The sequence below is a fragment of the Marmota monax genome, unplaced genomic scaffold (assembly GCF_021218885.2).
Source record: "Marmota monax isolate L192 unplaced genomic scaffold, Marmota_monax_Labrador192_F-V1.1 WCK01_AAM20220418_F8-fsc00030, whole genome shotgun sequence".
In the NCBI taxonomy this organism is placed as follows: Eukaryota; Metazoa; Chordata; class Mammalia; order Rodentia; family Sciuridae; genus Marmota; species Marmota monax.
The window spans coordinates 16,713,474-16,725,618 of NW_026691988.1; the positions used below are offsets into that span (position 1 = coordinate 16,713,474).

Here is a 12,145-nt window from a genome sequence, read left to right on the forward strand (position 1 = left end):
TACCTGCAACTGTGGGGCCTGAGGGTACAGGTTGTCTGTGGCACAGAAGCCTCTGTCCTGGCTGTTACAGCTCACCATGTTTTTACCTGTCACCATGACGGGGGTAGTATCAGTTGGCTCATCTTTGCCTGAACTCCTATGGAGGCTGTGTTGATCTCTGGGCCAGAGTTAGCACCTCCCCCCCCGCCAGAGTAAATTATCTCCTGGGTCAGCTCCACCTCACTCCCCTTGTTCATAGTGAGAGGGAGGGGGTTTCAGTAACTTTCAGCTAGTAACATTCCCTCTATAAGCTTCTCTAGAGGGATTACTGAGAGAACCCACTTCAGAAGTATTTCCACTGGTATTATTTGTTGCTGACAGAAGGTGGGCAGTAGCTATGTTGATTTAATTTCTTCTAGGGAGGGTGGTTCGTTGTGGACTCTGCAAAATGGCTGCCATGCCTGGCACAACTTACAGGCTATAATTTGGGTGAAATTGCCTGAACTCCTTCACTGTCCTTGGATTATTCCTGACACATTTGAACTTGGTCTTCTTTTCTTTCTAGCTGTTGTGAAGGAAGTGAGCGTATGTACTTGTCTTCTCTTTCTTTCTCTCATTGTTACTCTTCCCCTGTAACCCCACCCTGAGCAGGGTTCAGAATCAAGGAATTGTGTCATTATTTTCTGCTCTGATAACCAAACTCCATGTCCCGATAAGTCTCTAACTTCCAGTATGGAGTTTTAGAGTATCTGTATTGTCACATATCTCTCTGGCGAACTGTTCTTTTTTTTTTTTTTTAATCTTCTCTTTTTTTTATTAATTTATTTTTTTATTGGTTGTTCAAAACATTATAAAGCTCTTGACATATCATACTTCATACAATAGATTCAAGTTGGTTATGAACTCCCAATTTTACCCCAAATACAGATTGCAGAATCACATCCGTTACACATCCACATTTTTACATAATGCCCTATTAGTAACTGTTGTATTCTGCTACCTTTCCTATCCTCTACCATCCCCCCTCCCTCCCCTCCCATCTTCTCTCTCTACCCCATCCACTGTAGTTCATTTCTCTCCTTGTTTATTCTTTCACTGCTTCTTTTCTGGGATGAGGGAGGGTTGAAGGTTGCTGGATGCCCAGATCCACTCTTCTTTTTTTTTCCACAGATCTTTCTTTCAATGCACCTGTTCTTTTCAGTACTCTTTGAAGACATAAATAAGATTTATATGGGTAATTAGAGAAGTTTTTTTTTTATTTTTGATGTCTTAAACAGATAATTAAGTATGTAAGCAAAAATAGTAACAGTATTTTGAATTTGATAATAGATATTAAAGAAAAACACATGCCAAAGAGTCAAAGGTCAAGAGGGATAAATGGAAATATTCAGCTATCAAGTTTTTATAAGGTTTAGTTTCTCTTTGTTTCTAATGTTTTGAGGAATCCTTGTCCTAGAGTGATGTTTATATAATATCTAACAATGTTTGTCCATGTGTTTTATTTAGTGCTTTGGTTGTCAAAGGCAGGAGAGCTTCGTTGACATTCCCACTAGCAATGTATGAAGGTCCCCATTTTAATTTCTCCACATCCTGATCAACACTTATTATGATATACATATATAATCATTTTCATGGTGACATAGTATTTTATGGTTTTGATTCATATTTCTCTGATGATTTTAGAATATCTTTATTTCATCTTTATTAATCATTAATAAATGATTATATAATCATTTTATATAATCATTTTAATGGTGACATAGTATTTTATGGTTTTGATTCATATTTCTCTGATGATTTTAGAATATCTTTATTTCATCTTTATTTTTGAAAAATAGTTCTGTCTTCTGATTCTTTCTAGCACTATTAATGACCCTAGTATTTCCAGTGGGCCCCCTTGGATAATCCAGAACAAGTTCTTTAAGGTCTAGCTGATTGGAAGCTTTGATTCTGCCACCTTAGTTCTGCTTTGCCATGTAACTTAGTGTGTTCACTAGTTCCAGAGATTAGGCATGGGCATCTGTAGCTGGCTGTTCTTTTGAGAAGGCAAAAAAGAGGGCCGGTAGTTAGTTGACTCTGAGAAAAGCAATGTGTAGAAGATCTTTGTGGAGATGTTAGAGAAACTAGAGAGATCAGTAGGTGAGAGAGGGACTTGGTAGAGAGCTAAGAACTTCAAAATCATATGAGGCAAACAAGAGATAATTTTGAGTCTTAGAAGATGGGTTAGTAGTTTATAATTTAATACATTTTGTGATATCACCAGAATTTGTGTTGTCATTATAATTGCTTTGATGATATTTGAGTTTAATTTTTTAATGTATAAAATTTCATATCTTTCTGAGAGAAAAAGATGGATTTTTGAAGAGTGAAGAAACTCTGATTAATTGGTGAGAGAGACAAGATCATGAATACATGTGTGAGGGCTGGATTTTAAAAAGAAAGGCAATACTGCTTCCTCTGACCCTGGAGTAAGAGGTTAGCTGGGTTTCAGTGGTGAAAATGTACGAAAAAGGATTTCATGTTCAGCATGAAATTTTCTTTCCACTAGAAAATCTTTGACCCTTGGCAACCTAACCACATCTCATCTCTTTCTGAGGATAAACTAATTTTGATGAATAGTGAAATAAGAATCACCTCTTTAACCTCTCCAAAGAGAAAAAATAAGCAACCTCTTTTCCTTGGTAGATTATTACAGAGTTGTATGTAAATTCTGTGAAATGACTGACAATTATACCAAAGAAACCCAGTTTGCACCCCCTGAGATACTTACACTGAGCAACAGTTCTAGTTCTAGTCAAAGTCAGATATGTTCACAAATTTGGAAGAATTTAAATTCTTTTCATCTGACATCCCTTAGAGATGAGCTCAGTTTCTATACACTTTTAAATAACATTGAACATTGAAAAAAAGTATGCTGAATATTCAATTTTAATAATTTTGACAGTTTTTTCCTAGTAGTAATTTCACCTTGCATAGAAATTGCCACAAGCAATTTTTTCCCCAAAACATAGATGCAGCTTCAGGGATTTATAAACACTACACAATAATCAAGAAACATGACCTCAAGTGTTCTTATTTGAGCATTTTCTTTTCTACAAGGAAATAGATATTTTTTCCTTCCTTTATTCGCCAAATACAACACATTGAATAGTTATTAAAATTCACTGTTGGCTATGTCTGTGGGGATTACAAACCTAGTTAAAAGTGCAAGGGAGCTGGAATTACAAAAATTGTCCCAATAAAGAGGTACAGAAGAGTAGCTTGCTTGCATGTTTTGTTGAATAATATTGAAAATTATAAAGTTAATGTATTGATTCTGGTTGCTGTATTCTATTGGAAAAAAATTGACAGTGGGTGCTATAAAATCACCTAGCTTATAACTTCCAAAGGATAGCAAAGAGTTCATTAATTATGCTTTAGGTTATTAAATGAGGGATGTTGACACTTGTATCTCCAGGCCATTCTGTGAGGAAGGTGTTTGCTGAGGCTGACTCTGTAAAGAACAGGTTGTGGAGTACAGATTGTCTATCCAAGATCTTCCCATATGAGGTTGACTTGGGGAGTATCTGCTTCCAAACTCACTCACTTTGTACCCTCTTTGCTGTTGTTGTATCTTAGGCTTTCTTTTTTTCTTCTGTTTGCTGGGGTTATAAGGTTATAAGTTTCTTGATACATGGGCTCCTCTTTGGGGCAGTTCACATGACATCTGGATGAGAAGGTTGGGGAAATCATTGGCTTTCTGGAACATAATTCTATGAATGATATCCTGTTCCTTTTCCCAATTCCTCACTAAAGTAATTTACCAGATCCAGCCCTCAAAGGGAGGGGATGGCACAAGGGAAAGAATCCCTGTGGGCAAGGACTACCTTTGAGGATGCCACTAAGATGTAAGTGACTTTATTAAGGTAGCATGAACAGAGCCACAGTACTTGCATTTGTAATTCACATTTTCTGAATTTGGCTTTTAGTCATTTTATTGTTTTGTTTTCAGAGTTATTATTTAATGAGATCAAAGCAGGAATCAGAATGAAAATTTTACAATGACAACATTGAAGTCAGCAGTACCCCCTCTGGCACTGTCACTCAAGTTTTCTGAGATTTGTAATATCACAACCTCTACTTCCTCTAAAACCATCTGTTTAAAATGCTTCATCAAAATCTGTTACATTTTTAAGGATCCACCTATATGATAATGTTTCTTTGTTGGATTTACTGTGCTATCCATAGGACTTTGAGGAGTGGGATATTAAAACCTGATATTTTTCTTTGAAAATATTTTACTTTGAAGTTAATTTAGTTTTCTAGGTTTTCCTCCAAAAGGGTAAATAGTAAAAATAATACAATACAATACAAATAAATACAAATGCAAAATCTATCTCATAAATTCAGAAAATACTCTCTGACTCTTTGGAAAATTTTTTTTTAAAAAAATCACACACTGTAGTTTTTAAGTCTTTGTGCACAATTTCTATGGTAAGAATAATAAGATAGGGGCTGGAATTATAGCTTGCGGGTACAGCACTTGCCTTGCATGTGTGAGGCACTGGGTTCAATCCCCAGCACCACATAAAATAATAAATAACTAAAATAAAGATATCGTTCCCATGTATAACTAAAAAAATTTAAAAAAGAATAATAAGATATTAAACACTTGTCCTCTTAGTAAGATCAGAAGGGCCTAAGGCATTTCCTATAGATAGTATGGTATGAGTTCCATTATATTTTTAAAACACACTGGCCACATTTCTCAAAGATACTGTTAACACTTGATTTATCTAAACCTATATCTTATAAAAACATTATGGCTTTGGGAAAACTTCTAACACTCTCTCCTTACTTGTAAAGGGAGATAAAAATGTATTAAATATAGTACCTTGATGCACAGTTATTTTGTGATAAATGATAAAATATAATATTGGTAAAGTATTTGTTTAGCTCTTTGCTAAGATCCCCAAAATAATGCTTGGCATTTACTAAATGATCAGTTCATGGTTACTATTAAATAATGCATACAGGTAAGTACCTTAGAGAAAATCAATTTTTAACAAAGATGACAATTGTAATTATCTGTTGAACAATGAAATAGATTTTTACAGTGGATCAGTTAGAGTTTTCTCACTGGAAATCATCAAACAGAAGATATAGAGCCACCTATTAGGAACTAGAAAGGATTATTTAGGTAATTTATTTGCCTTCCTGACCTTAAGTTATAATATGTTACAACTGCTTTTTTAGAATTGATAGATCAATAGGCTTACCTCTATTCAAGGACTGAAGGGCATAGCTGTAATTTGAATGTCTCTCCATGATATTCTCTGCACAACCGGGATATAGAAATAAGTTATTTTGACCTCTAAAATTTTGGTTTATTTCACTTGAACTGGAATTAATAGTTCAAAATTGTTTGAAAAAGACTAAGTTTCCCTTCAAGATAAATTAAATATTATAGTTTTTTCAGATTTTCAAAGCAAAAATGAAGTTGTATCTATTATATATCAAAGTAATTATTGATTCAATAACATCTTAGAAGAGATAATTCAAGTTTTGAATGGTTATTTCTCTGAATTATCAGTAAATTGCATCAAACAATTATTTTAACAGAATAATTATAACTAGTAGCCACAATAGTCAGAAATATGGGGATTCTAATCCAAGTTTAACCCTAGTTCTCAATGCTAAAACACCTTGAGTAAGTTGCTTACCCTTTCTACCAGGCGGTATCAGGTTAGCACCTACCACTTTACAGCTCTTCAACATGAACGAAGATAGTGGAATTTAAGTGCTAACAGTGCCTGTTATTAAAGCACTACCGGTTAGCTCTAAGTTTTAGTCTTCTATTATGCATGGACTAAGTCTGAGCTTTCTTTTCTTCTGTAAGTATTAAGCATTTGGCTTCAAATCTGTGCTATTTTCTTAACAGAGCACCAGGAGAGGAAGTAGCAAAGTAAATGAGTCCTCTATGTCTGACCTTTAGACCGCTGTTGCAATATATGATTTCCTAATCTCAACTCAGTGGAGTAACAAGAACAGACACATATTCCCAGAGTGACTTTCTCTGACAACTCACACAGTAGACTAGAGAGGAATGGAATGGGCTGAGTCCCATTTTAATCCTAAAAATTTTAGATTTTTCTTCTTTTCTCTTTCTTCTTGATATGTTCTGAAAATAGTTTCCACGAGTTGAATTCCATGGCTTTTTTTTAAAAAAAAAAATTGTTCTTTTTAGATATACATGATGCTAACACAAAACTCAGAGGGAGGGTAAGAATAGAAGCCATATCTTTTCTCTAGAATACTATCAAATGTGTATTTAAAAGTTTGGCTGTTTTTTATATTCTCTGTAGTTCAAAGTGTGTATTTCTTAATAGGCTTAATGTTTCTAATTTTTTAGCATTAAGTTTCGTGATGTTTATATCACACTAATATTTGATATTGACATATTTGCAACTATTTTAAGCTGGATATCTTATGAGTGATGTTTTGCAAACAGGAATTTCCTTTCTTTCCTTAGTTATTATTGTTTACATAGCATCACTGCCATCACTGAATTTTCTCCACTGCTTCTCTTATTAAATTCATTGTTGCAAGGTTGGCTTGGCTATTTCTTAACCCTGCTTTGAAAAATGCATTTTAAAGCAGAGTTGAAGCCAAGAAAAATGACTGGTAGACACTCACCTAAGTAGTCCTCTTCTTGGGTCTTCAGAGATTATTTCTTATAATAGGCTGATGGAATGTTCCTTTTTGCATATTATTTTAATAAATTTTTTTTTAAAAAATAGTTTCACTGTTTTTAGAATAGATTGTGGAAAATTGCTAAGATAATACAATACAGAGGGTTCTCACACACCCAGCACTCAACTTCCCTTATTATGATCTTACACTATTAGGGTACATTTGTTACAATCAACAAATAAAAAATCGATACTTTGTTGCTAATAGAATTCTGTCTTTTTATTCAGGTTTTCTTAGTTTGTACTGTATGTCCATTTTCTGTTCAGAACACCCCTTTACATGTAGTTGTCAGGTGTCTTTAGGCTCCTCCTGGCTGTGACAGTTTCCAGACTACCCCTGCTTTTGTTGATCTCAACAGTTCTGAGTAGTGGTCTGGTATCTTGTAGAATGTTGTTCAACTGGAGCTTGTCTTAGAGTTTTATTGTTATGAGACTGAGATTATAGGTTTCTGGGGTATATTACCACAGGTTAAATTGTCATTCTCATATCATATCAACATAACTTATCACTATGTATTAACCTTGATCAGCTGCTTTTTTTGTATATTTTAAAGATAATTCTAAAAATTATTACCACTTAAAATTATTAGACTATTTTAAAAATAAATATTCTGAAAGGCTCATTTGGATACCAAGTATCTATACCAAGTATCTATGCATGAATATATTCATAATTGGGACTATTTGCTCTAGAGCAACTTCTCTGCTGTTTCATTACACATATCCTCTATTGGCACTGTGGAGGGGAAGCTGAGCAAGGGACTGTTCAAAATCATTAACCCACCCAGGGAAGAATTCGAATATGGGCTGGTGGTATAGGAGTGAAAGTGAATTTAGTGCCTTGAAAGAGGGTCCTGTGGGAAATAAATAGTGGTGAGAACCCATATATGTGAGCTCTTCATCCTGGAAGAAATCTGTTTCCAGAGATGAAATAGAGCACCAGACTACAAAGTACTGGAGAATCTCAATGTGCTAAATGAGAGGATAGATCTATTGAAGAAAATGCAACCCACACTCTCATGTGCATGTGTGTTCTCAGTACTTTAGAGTGAATCTGGACTGAAGAGGGCAAGACTAATTTCCTACCTGCTCCCTGAAATACATTGGATGTCCTGGACAAGACAAGTCTTGACTGGACTTGCTGAGAGATGATTTTATGACCCCAGCTATGCCTGTGGGAAAGAAATGGACTGGTATAAGTAGAGTGTCAATGAAGTAACTCTGCTCATTCATTTGCATGACAGAATGTTGCAGAGAGCTCAGTGATTAAGCTGTAGAGTCAGAAGCATAGCCAGAATTACCCTCAACTTTCCTGTTCTTTATTCCTGTACCTGTTCCTATTCCTTTACCTTCTAAATAGTTTTGAAAAATCCCCATAAAAGGTTATTTACATTTTTCTGTCATATCTTAATTTTTAAATTATATTTATATTACATATTTTATCATCATAGGATCCAATCATACCAAAGTTTGTTATTTTGTGCTGCTTCTGTTAGGCACCAGATAGATTTTCCAACAAAGCATTGATTTATTTTCATTGATTATAAAAGGTAATAAACTTTATTTTATTTCTGCCTCTGATGTAAGAGAGAAAAGCAATTTCCATTGATTCTTACATTATGGGGTTATACTTCAGAGGACTATTTCTTTTAAAAGCAGAGGAATATATATATGTCCTTTACACATAAGGCAAATTAGATCTTAGGGTTGCTGACGGGATAAATGTGAAATAGTTTGCACTATGTGGGGGTGAAAGCTGATGAATTTCTTGCTACCTATTCTATCTGAAGAAGAACTAAGTATCTCTTCTGTTACTGTCTTAAATAGGTTTAGAAATTTTCATAAATTGCATTTTTCACTTTTTAATCAAAATGGACTGTAGCATCCAAATGTCATGAACTCAAACTTTATTAAAATTGGTTTCTTCATAAGACTTTTATTAGCTTCTCTTTGTTTACTCTTTCCACAATTGTTCTTTTAACACATTGTACTTTGGGTTTGAAATGATCTTTAAAAAGTGTTCTCTAATATGTGACCTAAAACAAAATTGAATCTTGAATAAGAACTCACTTTCAATGACTATTTTAAAAAGACACCATTGTTGTTAGGTATACTGGCAAAGATATCTTAATCTAACTAGGAACAACTTTGTCCTGTTCCATTTTGTGTTGCTGTAACGAAATGCCTGAGGCTGGGTAATGTAGAGAGAAAGGGAATTCATCTTAGCTCATGTTCTTGAAGTCCAAGAGCATATCTGCTCCATATCTGCATAGTTATATTATGTTGGAGAAGATGAAAGGGAAGTGGGTATGTGCAGAAGGAGCACATATCTGAAAGAGAACAAGGACCAAGGTGGGGTGCCAGACTTACTTTATTTTTAACAAACTGCTTGCAAAAGAACTAATCCAGTCTGAAGAGAACTAAACCAGTCCTTGAGAAAAGCATTAATGAGGGCAAATCCCTCAAGATCCCAAACACCTCTTACAAGCCCATCTACCTTTCAGTATTGTTACATTGGAGACCAAGCCTCAACATGAGTTTGATAGGATCAAATCAAACCCTATTTGATTAAAACCATAACATTTATTAAAACCATAACATTTCATTTCTGGACCCCTAAAATTTATGTCCTTACAAACAAAATACCATTATTCCATCCCCAAATCTTAATTTGTTCCAATGTCAACTCAAAAATCCAAATTCCAAATGTCTCACCTGAAACTCATGGCAAATTCCTTCTAGCTATAATTTATAAAGTAAAAAAAAAAACAAGTTATCAACTTCTAACATATATACTGGTGGGACGGGGATAGGTAGTCAGTCATTCCTATTTCAAAAGGGAGAAATTGGACAGAAGAAAGAAGTAACTAGCCCAAAGTGAGTACCAAACCCAGTATGTCAGACATCTTGGAGCTGGGAGAATAATCTTTTACTCTGTGTGCTTTTTCCTGGACATACTGGGGAAGGTGTCGGGTCCCCACAGCTTTGCTGGGTTCAGTCCACATGGCTGCTCTCTTGGGCTGGAGTTGCTGACTAGTGCCTGTGGTTTTTCCAGGGGGGCACTGCATGCTACCAGCTGCTGTTCTGGGAGAGTCCTGCTCCCCAGGCTCCACAAACCATTTGTTGCCCTATAAATAATTCCCTAGAATAATTCTACCCTTGTGGTGAATTTTGCCTGGGCCTCCAGGTTTTTGCAACATCCTCTGAAAACTGGTTGGAGGCCACCATGCCTCGACGGCACTTGAATTCTTCATTTCTACAACATTGTCAGTAAAGCACATGGACGCTCCCACGCTTGTATTCGCAAAACTGGCAGGTGAAGCAATACCTGAGGCCCCTTGAGCTATATCTGAGGTGGATGAGTCCTGCACTAGGGTGTGGGGAGCACAGTGCTGAGTTGACCTTGGACAGCAGTAGCCCAGGCCTGTTTCCCAACACCATTCTGTGCTCCTACAGCTTTGGGCCTGTAAAGAGAGGGGCAATCCCCAGGGTCTCCAAAGTGCCCTTGGAGCATTTCCCCCCAATTGTTTTGCCTATTAACACCTGGCTGCCTTCTGTTCATGCTAATTTCTTTAGCAACCTGTTACTGGGCTGCACTCCAGCACACCCTTTATCTATATGGCCGAGCTGTGAATTTTTCAAATCCTTGTGCTCTGCTTTTCTTTTATTTATAAATTGTATGTTTAAATCATTTCTTTCCTCTCTTATTTTAGTGTAAGTGATTAAAAATAATCACAGAGCTGCCTAAGTGCTTGGCTGTTCAGAAATTTCTTCTGTGTGAAATCCTAGTTTATCATGCTTAAGTTCTATCTTCCATAAAGCCCTGGAGCACAGACACAACACACACCAATTTTTTTCTACTTCATAGCAAGGATAGCCACTACTCCAGATTCCAATAAGATTTATTCATTTCTATCTGAGACTCCATGAACATGGCCTTTACTATAAGTATTTGTATCAGTTTTCTGATCATGACTACATAACCAATCTCTAAGAAGTTTCATGATTCCCCTAGTTTTTTTTTTGTCTTCTTAGCTCTTTCCCTAATCATCCTTAAATGCTTCCTTTACAACATACTAAGCTTTTTGTAGCTTGTTTTTTTTTCCAAATTCTTCCAACCTCTGCCTATTACACAGTTCTAAAGCTGATTCCATATTTTCATGTGTGATTATAGCAACACTCCGCTTCTTGGTACCAATTGCCCGTATTAATCCATTTTTGTTGCTAATACAAAATACATGAGGCTGGATAATTTATTAGGAAAAGAAATTTATTTTGACTCACATCTAAAAGTCCAAGAATATTGTGCTAGTTATCTGCCTGACTTCTGGTGAGGACTTCATGCTTCATTGTATCATTGTGTTCAGAAGGATGTGTGTGAGGGAGATGAGGAGAGGTTGCAGTCCTGTTTAATAAGAACCTGCTCTCTTGGGAATTAATTCATTCCTGCAACAAATAATCTAGTCTTGAGAGAACTGACCAAATATCTCAAGAAAGGCTTTTATCCCTTCACAAGGGCAGATTTGCAAGACCTCCAATTGCTCTTACAGGACCCACTCTCAATACTTGTTACATTGGGACAAAGTCTCAATGTGTGTTTTGGTGGTAAATAAGCCATACAGAAACTGTAGCAAATCTTACACTTAAGTACCCCAGGGTTATGAAATGTAAAACTATAATGAAATATCTGTTGAGAAGCACGTAAGCCAAGAAAGGGACAGCACTGTTTTCACTGCCCATCTACCATGGATAATTTGCAGTACCACACCTCAGGTACACAAATAGATGTGTGGTGCACATGGATGACAAATGCATTTCAGCAAGAGATTGCAATGAATACAGAATGAGCTCAGAAAGAGGCTAGGAAACTTGAAGTGTTCACGCATAATTTTCCACCTCTTAAGACAACACACACACACACAACCCCAAAACAAAAATCCACAAGCTTTCCAAAGAGTTATGGTGAGAAATGAAGTGTGGTAGGTAGGCACTGAGTAATGAAGTCTTTGCTATAACCTTAGTTCACTCAACAAAATGTCTTCTTGTTATCCTAACATATGAATAAATTCAAGGTTAAAAAGAAAACCCAAAATAATTTCCAGATTTCAAGTGAGAAAAGAAAATGGAAAAAGGAGATGTATAATTCATGGTTGTGTTAAAGGTAAATTCACTCTGCCATAATGGCTGTTGTATTGTATTCATAGTCTATCTACAGCACTGGGTATACAATAGCCACTTAATATATTTTTGTTAAATCATTTTGGAAGGAAAACTTTCAGGAAAGAACTGAATTATGGGATGGGTGTGATGTCACACACCTATAATCCTAGTGGCTCAGGAGGCTCAGTTAGGAGTTTCACAAGTTCGAAGTCAGCCTCACCAACTTAGGGAGGCCCTAAGCAATTCAATGAGACCCTACCTCTAAGAAAATATAC

At 35.8% G+C, this 12,145-nt stretch overlaps 1 protein-coding gene and 1 long non-coding RNA gene across 4 annotated transcripts in view; one reads left to right on the plus strand and one right to left on the minus strand.

Moving 5' to 3' along the window:
- Grm1 (glutamate metabotropic receptor 1) overlaps window positions 1–12,145 on the plus strand; it is a 386,960-nt gene that overhangs the window by 134,299 nt on the left and 240,516 nt on the right. The window lies entirely within an intron of this gene.
- Window positions 801–5,923, minus strand: LOC124095592 (uncharacterized). The gene is made up of 3 exons (XR_006852529.2): window positions 5,682–5,923; window positions 5,238–5,294; window positions 801–1,184 (listed from the first exon to the last, which is right to left on the minus strand). It is a non-coding gene; the product is annotated as an uncharacterized LOC124095592 (long non-coding RNA).